The 10,479-nt window shown below is 37.3% G+C and overlaps 2 non-coding genes across 2 annotated transcripts; both read right to left on the bottom strand.

The window, feature by feature from the left end:
* Positions 1–2,270: 2,270 nt before the first annotated feature.
* Positions 2,271–2,378, bottom strand: LOC120580767 (small nucleolar RNA R71). The gene has a single exon (XR_005646525.1). It is a non-coding gene; the product is annotated as a small nucleolar RNA R71 (small nucleolar RNA).
* Positions 2,379–8,558: 6,180 nt separating this feature from the next.
* Positions 8,559–8,666, bottom strand: LOC112422268 (small nucleolar RNA R71). Its single transcript, XR_003012635.1, has one exon. It is a non-coding gene; the product is annotated as a small nucleolar RNA R71 (small nucleolar RNA).
* Between the last annotated feature and the right edge of the window lie 1,813 nt (positions 8,667–10,479).

Below are 10,479 nucleotides of genomic sequence, written 5' to 3'. Positions count from 1 at the left end.
ATAGAAGGAATCTTTCTTGGTTGGTTTAGTGCTAGGATTAGACCATGTTTCCTCATAATGCCTATCTTATACAGGAGCAAGAAAAGGGTTGGACTTCACACACACACTCACTTGAAACTTGATCGTTGGGTTGAATAAAAATTACAAGAAATGCTTGAGTTTGTGATTAGTGTACATTTGGGATTTAAGCCCTTGAGGAGACATGTGCTTTAATTGAATTGTCATTTGATATAACCGTTTGTGCTACTATGTTTATGCCTTTTGCTTGAGGACAAGCAAAGATTCAAGTGTGGGGGAGTTTGATGAGTCATTTATATACTATTTTAATATGCTTTTTAGTTTAGTTTTATTTAGATTTTATATAATTTTATATTAGTATTATTTCCTTTTTAGGATAGTTTACTTTAAATTGCATTTTATTATATTTCAGGAACGAATATTGGATGGATTGAGTCTTGGAGCAAAAGAAAGGGATTTGGAGCAGATTGGACACGAAAATATGAAGATTGGGAGACAAAATATGTCTCCCACAAGTCAGAAGCCTGGCACGGCCCGTGCTAGCCTTGGCACGGCCGTGCCACCCTCCAGAAGACCTTTTGCTGCTTTTGCTTGGGCTCTAAGCTATTCTATTTTGGCGCACAATCTACCGTGGAATATTCTTGGAATATACTTGCTTAGATTTTAAGTCAATTGTGTACTATAAATAGAGTAGCTAGCCATCACAAATATTCATCTTTTCTTGGAATACAATATGTGACAATTGTCTTTCTAATAAAAGTTCATTTTACTTTATTGTTATTTACTTTTATGCTTTCTCTCTTCTTCCCCTTGTCTACGATGAACGTCAGTGAGTAGACTTCTCTTGTCTTGAGATTGTTGGATAAGTCTAATGACATAATCCTAATCAAACCAAGCTTTAAACCTTAATCTTATGTAACCCTAATTCCTTATCTAAATTCACCGCTTTAACATGGATCAACCATTATCAAACTGTGGAAACGAAAGTGGAGGGTTTGATAATTGTTTATCCATCATCTCAAATATCAATTCATAAAACGAAAGTGGAGCTTTGATATTCGAACAAGTGAATTTAGACAAGGATTGCAAAGTCAGCGAAATAGGCTTTGCAATCTTTGAGACATATAGTTTCGATCTTCAAGGGAACTAATAACAATCAAGTCAGCGAAATAGGCTTGGTTGTTAGAGGAACCAAAATCTAATAGTAATCAAGTCAGCGAAATAGGCTTGGTTGCTAGAGGAACAAAAGAGAAACTGTCTTGAGAAATTAGGTCTAACATAAGGTTATAAGTTTAATAGTTTGGTTTGTGAAGGACTTGTCATTAGGATGAACCAATGATTCCAAGGCTTTTATCTTTTATTATTATTTCCTTTTAAATATATAAAAATACAACTTTCTACTTTCTATACTTTAATTCTAATCATTGTTAAAAGATAATTGAATTCATAACTCCCTGTCGGAACGATACTCTTATTTTACTACTTCGGTAAGACCGTGCACTTGCGGTTTTATCCCATCAAGTTTTTGGCGCCGCTGCCGGGGAGTTATTGTAATTTGATTAACTTTTTAATAGTGGTTAGTCTAAAAAAAAATAATACTAATAAAAAATATATATATATATAAAAAATATATATATAAAATAGTATATATATATATTTATAAAATATTTTATTTCCATTTACTTACCTTTTTATTTTTTATTTTTTTATATTTATAATATATTTTATTTCCTTATCTTATTTTGTTTTTATTTTATATATATATATATATATATATATATATATATATATATATATATATATATCTCCCTCCCTTTCTCCTTATTTTTTATTTTCTATCTTTAACCGTTTTGATTTCAGGCATGGCTCAAAGACAATAATAACGACATGGATGAGAAACGTGCTCTTAAAGAGTATGCAATCACATCTTCAGATGAGCCGTACGATGCTATTGTGTACCCAACGGTTGAGGGTAGTAAATTTGAAATAAAGCCTGCACTTATTTACCTAGTGCAGCAAAATCAATTTTTCGGATCACCCACTGAGGATCCGAATCTTCATGTTTCAAATTTTTTAAAACTCAGTGGAACTTTGAAGGCAAACCAAGAGGCCGTAAGGCTGCACCTCTTTCCTTTTTCCTTAAGGGATAGAGCTAGTGCTTGGTTTCATTCATTGACAATTGGTTCTATCACTTCATGGGACCAAATGAGGCGAGCTTTCCTTACCCAATTCTTTCCCCTTTCTCAAACCGCTCAATTAAGGGCGAGGCTTTTTCAATACACTCAAAAGGATGGTGAATCTCTCTACGATGCGTGGGAGCGTTTCAAAGAAATTCTTAGGCTTTGCCCCCATCATGGTTTAGAGAAGTGGCTTATTATCCACACCTTTTATAATGGTTCACAAAAATTTATGTTGATGCAGCTGCAGGTGGAGCTTTGATGAATAAAACTTACACAGCAGCATATGATTTGATCGAGGGCATGGCACAAAACCACTATCAGTGGACAAGTGAGAGAGTCATCACTGCTTCTTCACCCTCTAAAAAAGAGGCAGGTATGTACAAAATTTCCTCCCTTGATCATCTAACTGCTAAGGTTGACACACTAACACAAAAATTTGATACAATGAATACTAGTGTTGTCACACCTGCTCCTGTATCACCTCCTTGTGAAGTTTGTGGTGTATTTGGCCATATTGGCATTGATTGCCAACTAGGTAGTGTTGTTAGAAGTCCTGAGCAAGTAAACTATGCTCAATATAATCGAGGGTTTGGAAACAACCACTTTTTTTATCAAACCCCTCAAAATCTTTTTGGACAACAAGCAACACCACCCAGTTATGCAAACAACCAAAGAGTCCCTCAAAAATCCAGCTTGGAACTTTTAATGGAAAATTATGTTATAAATCAATCCAAGCAGCTCCAAGAGCTTAAAAACCAAACGGGATTTTTGAATGATTCTCTTGCCAAAATCACATCCAAGGTAGACTCCATAGCAACTCACAATAAGATACTTAAAACCCAAATCTCTCAAGTGGCCCAACACGTGACTACTTCCTCTCAAACCATCGGGATCTTTCCAGGTCAAACTGAAACCAACCCCAAAGGCCATATAAGTTCTATTATTCTTAGGGATGGTAACCAATTAGAGGACCCCGTTGTGAAAATTAAGAACAATGAGGGAGAAATAGGAAGTGATGAGCCTCAAAGTGAGAAAACTATAGGAGAAAATGAACAGCCATTTGTTTCACCACCTCATGAGCCTAAAAATCCATTAACACAAGGTTTTGTCAAATCCAAGTTAGATGACCAATTTAGAATTTTAATTGAAATACTTCCAAACAAATTGCCATCTAAAATTAAGAATCTAGAAAGTTTTCTCATACCTTGTGTCATAGGATCCAAAAGCATTGAGAAAGCCATGTGTGATTTGGGAGAGAATGCCAGGTTGACGCCACTATCCCTTTGGGAAAGATTGGGTATAGGGTAGAGAAACCTCTTGAACGTCAAGCTAATGACTATAAAGAAGCGCTTCGTGGGAGGCAACCCACGCATTTAACTGCTTTTGTTTTGTTGTGTTTTGTTTTTATTTGTTTTGTAGGTAATTGTCCGACTATGATTCAAGAAAAAGAAATTTTTTGAAGTCCCGGTCTCCAGCACCTTGGCACGGCCCGTGCTCACACTGGCACGGCCGTGCCAGACCTTGCCCTTCCCAAACCAGGCCAAACTCCAAGAACATGGCACGGCCCGTGCCAACCTCAGCACGGCCGTGCCCGACCTCAGGTAAGGTTCAACCTCATTTTCCTTCATCTTCTTCCCTCATTCTTCAAACCAAACCCCTCTCATCCCTCCTACTTCTCTCTAAAACCTCCATAACCACAAAATCTCAAACCTCCACATCTCCATCAAACCTTCACCAATTCACAAAATTTCTTGCCCAATTCAACCACAAAAACCATTCCCACCACAACCATCCATACAAAATCCACTTTCATCCACCCAATCCAAAAAAATTCACAACCTCCATTATACCAACCCTTTCCACCAAAAACATTCACTAACCCCAACCTTCACCACAACCACACCAAATCCAACCAAGGTCAAGGCTATGGCTTCCAAAAGAAGTGGAAAAGAAGTTGCAACATCTTCAAGAGGACCTCCCCCAAAGAAGCAAGTACCGGCAAATAATCATGGCATAATATTCAAAGACAACAAGCAAAATGATAGGTATATAAATCTCATCTCTAAACCTTTACATCCTTGCAGGTACCCTGATAATTATGACTTGGTTACATTAGGCCTTAGTGACAATGTGTTTAAATTTCTAAGACGATTAGGGTGGGTTGCTATGTTAAGACCTATGCGGGGTTATGAAAATTTCACCTATAAGTTTTTAAGTTCTATCATTTTTACAAAGGATAGGATGAATTTTGATAACCCTAATCATAGAATCTCTTTCCGGCTTATGTACATTGATTACGAGATGTCTCTCCAACACTTTTGTGATGAGATGAGCTTCGCTAACACGGGGTTCATCCACGACTCTTGGGATCAAAGTCTTAAGCCGGTTGACTATCAACCCGCCACCTTTTGGGAACATATCACCAACCTTAGGCAATTTAACACACGTTTAAACAAAGCTAGCCATATTCACAACCCGGTACTTAGGTACCTTCAAAGGGTAATGACTTGCACTATTTGGGGTAGGACCGAATTGAGGAACACTAGGATGGATGAACTCTTCATGTCGTGGGCCATGCTTAACAACCACCTCGTTAACACATGCTTTTACTTGCTTGATTACCTTTCCCATGACGGTAATAGGTTTGATAGTACGGGAGAGATAGTTGTGGGTGGTATCATCACATACATAGCTAGGCAATTGAGAGTGGGTGAGGACCAAGGGATTACCAAAATTGAGGGAAACAATAGGCTTAACATAGAGACCCTTATCTTTATGAACTTCATTAAGCCCCATCCACCCATGTCCTACGCACTCAAACTCAATGTGCCTATTTTGATTATACTTTCTAACCCATCTCGGACTAACACCGAGGTGGAAGAAAATTTGTTGTATGTTGTTGATGATCCACAGGTACATGAAGAACACGATAATGAAGGCGAGGAAGATGCATATTTGCACCAAGAAGAGGAAGGTGGACAATTGTACCATGATAAGGAGCACCATGACCATGATGCCGGATAAACAAATGAAAATGCAAGACGGGCATGGATGCCTAACGAGGCCGAGAGGATAAGCACCAAGCAACTAAGGCAAGGTGTTGAATTGTCGGGACTAAGGAATTATGTCCTAAGGGGCAACCGCATATCCGAAGAAAATAACCAAATACTTCGGAACATGATGCACCATTTTCACCTCCAAGGTCCTACCTATAGAACTCAATGAACAATGTGAGCTTTCCTCTTCCTCTCTTCTCTTACTACTCCTCCTCCTCCTCCTCCTTCTTCTTCTTCTTCTTCTTCTTCTTCTTCTTCTTCTTCTTCATTTCTCTTATTTTGAATCATTGAGGACAATGCTTCTCCTAAGTGTGGGGGGAGCCTAATAAAGTGTCTTTAGTCGTAGTGTTTCCAAACTCCCTTGAACTTTATTCTTTTGTTTTGTTTTATTGTAAAAGGCATGGGTAAGTAGCTAATTTTTATTGAAAATATCATGACACAAAAATTTTCATTGTCTCCTCTTATTTTGTTGATTCTTGTACATGAAAGCAAACTCTTGTGTTTTAAGTCTTCTTGATATACCCACATCTTGTTTTAAAGTGAATAAAATTCTCCAATGAGAAAAACACAAAGTTGCTTCCCTTGAGTAAATGTATGAATAGGTATTTTAAGGAAACGCGTTTTAATCTTAGTGGTGCATTAACCTTTAAAGATTCTCAAAGTGCCAGTAGTATAAGTTAGTATAAGGGAGTTCATAAAAAGCCAAAAAGCCAAATAAATTCCAAGATCTCATCATTGAATCTAGATTGGGGAAGGAGGTAGGCCCTCCGACTTCCTACGTGAAGATGATTGTTATCTTAAGGAAAACTTTAAAAAGCATCGTTGAATCTAGATTGGGGAAGGGGGTAGGCCCTCCGACTTCCTACGTGAAGATGATGTTTTAAGGGATACCATTGAATCTAGATTGGGGAAGGGGGTAGGCCCTCCGACCTCCTACGTGAAGATGTTGTTCCTTAAATAAAGAACTTAAATGTGCAAATGGCAAAGAACAAAGATTCTCAAATACTCCCATCTCTCTTATATGAATTATAGAAGGAATCTTTCTTGGTTGGTTTAGTGCTAGGATTAGACCATGTTTCCTCATAATGCCTATCTTATACAGGAGCAAGAAAAGGGTTGGACTTCACACACACACTCACTTGAAACTTGATCGTTGGGTTGAATAAAAATTACAAGAAATGCTTGAGTTTGTGATTAGTGTACATTTGGGATTTAAGCCCTTGAGGAGACATGTGCTTTAATTGAATTGTCATTTGATATAACCGTTTGTGCTACTATGTTTATGCCTTTTGCTTGAGGACAAGCAAAGATTCAAGTGTGGGGGAGTTTGATGAGTCATTTATATACTATTTTAATATGCTTTTTAGTTTAGTTTTATTTAGATTTTATATAATTTTATATTAGTATTATTTCCTTTTTAGGATAGTTTACTTTAAATTGCATTTTATTATATTTCAGGAACGAATATTGGATGGATTGAGTCTTGGAGCAAAAGAAAGGGATTTGGAGCAGATTGGACACGAAAATATGAAGATTGGGAGACAAAATATGTCTCCCACAAGTCAGAAGCCTGGCACGGCCCGTGCTAGCCTTGGCACGGCCGTGCCACCCTCCAGAAGACCTTTTGCTGCTTTTGCTTGGGCTCTAAGCTATTCTATTTTGGCGCACAATCTACCGTGGAATATTCTTGGAATATACTTGCTTAGATTTTAAGTCAATTGTGTACTATAAATAGAGTAGCTAGCCATCACAAATATTCATCTTTTCTTGGAATACAATATGTGACAATTGTCTTTCTAATAAAAGTTCATTTTACTTTATTGTTATTTACTTTTATGCTTTCTCTCTTCTTCCCCTTGTCTACGATGAACGTCAGTGAGTAGACTTCTCTTGTCTTGAGATTGTTGGATAAGTCTAATGACATAATCCTAATCAAACCAAGCTTTAAACCTTAATCTTATGTAACCCTAATTCCTTATCTAAATTCACCGCTTTAACATGGATCAACCATTATCAAACTGTGGAAACGAAAGTGGAGGGTTTGATAATTGTTTATCCATCATCTCAAATATCAATTCATAAAACGAAAGTGGAGCTTTGATATTCGAACAAGTGAATTTAGACAAGGATTGCAAAGTCAGCGAAATAGGCTTTGCAATCTTTGAGACATATAGTTTCGATCTTCAAGGGAACTAATAACAATCAAGTCAGCGAAATAGGCTTGGTTGTTAGAGGAACCAAAATCTAATAGTAATCAAGTCAGCGAAATAGGCTTGGTTGCTAGAGGAACAAAAGAGAAACTGTCTTGAGAAATTAGGTCTAACATAAGGTTATAAGTTTAATAGTTTGGTTTGTGAAGGACTTGTCATTAGGATGAACCAATGATTCCAAGGCTTTTATCTTTTATTATTATTTCCTTTTAAATATATAAAAATACAACTTTCTACTTTCTATACTTTAATTCTAATCATTGTTAAAAGATAATTGAATTCATAACTCCCTGTCGGAACGATACTCTTATTTTACTACTTCGGTAAGACCGTGCACTTGCGGTTTTATCCCATCAAGTTTTTGGCGCCGCTGCCGGGGAGTTATTGTAATTTGATTAACTTTTTAATAGTGGTTAGTCTAAAAAAAAATAATAATAATAAAAAAATATATATATATATAAAAAATATATATATAAAATAGTATATATATATATTTATAAAATATTTTATTTCCATTTACTTACCTTTTTATTTTTTATTTTTTTTATATTTATAATATATTTTATTTCCTTATCTTATTTTGTTTTTATTTTATATATATATATATATATATATATATATATATATATATATATATATATATATATCTCCCTCCCTTTCTCCTTATTTTTTATTTTCTATCTTTAACCGTTTTGATTTCAGGCATGGCTCAAAGACAATAATAACGACATGGATGAGAAACGTGCTCTCAAAGAGTATGCAATCACATCTTCAGATGAGCCGTACGATGCTATTGTGTACCCAACGGTTGAGGGTAGTAAATTTGAAATAAAGCCTGCACTTATTTACCTAGTGCAGCAAAATCAATTTTTCGGATCACCCACTGAGGATCCGAATCTTCATGTTTCAAATTTTTTAAAACTCAGTGGAACTTTGAAGGCAAACCAAGAGGCCGTAAGGCTGCACCTCTTTCCTTTTTCCTTAAGGGATAGAGCTAGTGCTTGGTTTCATTCATTGACAATTGGTTCTATCACTTCATGGGACCAAATGAGGCGAGCTTTCCTTACCCAATTCTTTCCCCTTTCTCAAACCGCTCAATTAAGGGCGAGGCTTTTTCAATACACTCAAAAGGATGGTGAATCTCTCTACGATGCGTGGGAGCGTTTCAAAGAAATTCTTAGGCTTTGCCCCCATCATGGTTTAGAGAAGTGGCTTATTATCCACACCTTTTATAATGGTTCACAAAAATTTATGTTGATGCAGCTGCAGGTGGAGCTTTGATGAATAAAACTTACACAGCAGCATATGATTTGATCGAGGGCATGGCACAAAACCACTATCAGTGGACAAGTGAGAGAGTCATCACTGCTTCTTCACCCTCTAAAAAAGAGGCAGGTATGTACAAAATTTCCTCCCTTGATCATCTAACTGCTAAGGTTGACACACTAACACAAAAATTTGATACAATGAATACTAGTGTTGTCACACCTGCTCCTGTATCACCTCCTTGTGAAGTTTGTGGTGTATTTGGCCATATTGGCATTGATTGCCAACTAGGTAGTGTTGTTAGAAGTCCTGAGCAAGTAAACTATGCTCAATATAATCGAGGGTTTGGAAACAACCACTTTTTTTATCAAACCCCTCAAAATCTTTTTGGACAACAAGCAACACCACCCAGTTATGCAAACAACCAAAGAGTCCCTCAAAAATCCAGCTTGGAACTTTTAATGGAAAATTATGTTATAAATCAATCCAAGCAGCTCCAAGAGCTTAAAAACCAAACGGGATTTTTGAATGATTCTCTTGCCAAAATCACATCCAAGGTAGACTCCATAGCAACTCACAATAAGATACTTAAAACCCAAATCTCTCAAGTGGCCCAACACGTGACTACTTCCTCTCAAACCATCGGGATCTTTCCAGGTCAAACTGAAACCAACCCCAAAGGCCATATAAGTTCTATTATTCTTAGGGATGGTAACCAATTAGAGGACCCCGTTGTGAAAATTAAGAACAATGAGGGAGAAATAGGAAGTGATGAGCCTCAAAGTGAGAAAACTATAGGAGAAAATGAACAGCCATTTGTTTCACCACCTCATGAGCCTAAAAATCCATTAACACAAGGTTTTGTCAAATCCAAGTTAGATGACCAATTTAGAATTTTAATTGAAATACTTCCAAACAAATTGCCATCTAAACTTAAGAATCTAGAAAGTTTTCTCATACCTTGTGTCATAGGATCCAAAAGCATTGAGAAAGCCATGTGTGATTTGGGAGAGAATGCCAGGTTGACGCCACTATCCCTTTGGGAAAGATTGGGTATAGGGTAGAGAAACCTCTTGAACGTCAAGCTAATGACTATAAAGAAGCGCTTCGTGGGAGGCAACCCACGCATTTAACTGCTTTTGTTTTGTTGTGTTTTGTTTTTATTTGTTTTGTAGGTAATTGTCCGACTATGATTCAAGAAAAAGAAATTTTTTGAAGTCCCGGTCTCCAGCACCTTGGCACGGCCCGTGCTCACACTGGCACGGCCGTGCCAGACCTTGCCCTTCCCAAACCAGGCCAAACTCCAAGAACATGGCACGGCCCGTGCCAACCTCAGCACGGCCGTGCCCGACCTCAGGTAAGGTTCAACCTCATTTTCCTTCATCTTCTTCCCTCATTCTTCAAACCAAACCCCTCTCATCCCTCCTACTTCTCTCTAAAACCTCCATAACCACAAAACCTCAAACCTCCACATCTCCATCAAACCTTCACCAATTCACAAAATTTCTTGCCCAATTCAACCACAAAAACCATTCCCACCACAACCATCCATACAAAATCCACTTTCATCCACCCAATCCAAAAAAATTCACAACCTCCATTATACCAACCCTTTCCACCAAAAACATTCACTAACCCCAACCTTCACCACAACCACACCAAATCCAACCAAGGTCAAGGCTATGGCTTCCAAAAGAAGTGGAAAAGAAGTTGCAACATCTTCAAGAGGACCTCCCCCAAAGAAGCAAG

This window comes from Medicago truncatula, chromosome 5 (assembly GCF_003473485.1).
Source record: "Medicago truncatula cultivar Jemalong A17 chromosome 5, MtrunA17r5.0-ANR, whole genome shotgun sequence".
Lineage (NCBI taxonomy): Eukaryota > Viridiplantae > Streptophyta > Magnoliopsida > Fabales > Fabaceae > Medicago > Medicago truncatula.
This window is presented reverse-complemented; position numbering and strand designations above follow the sequence as displayed.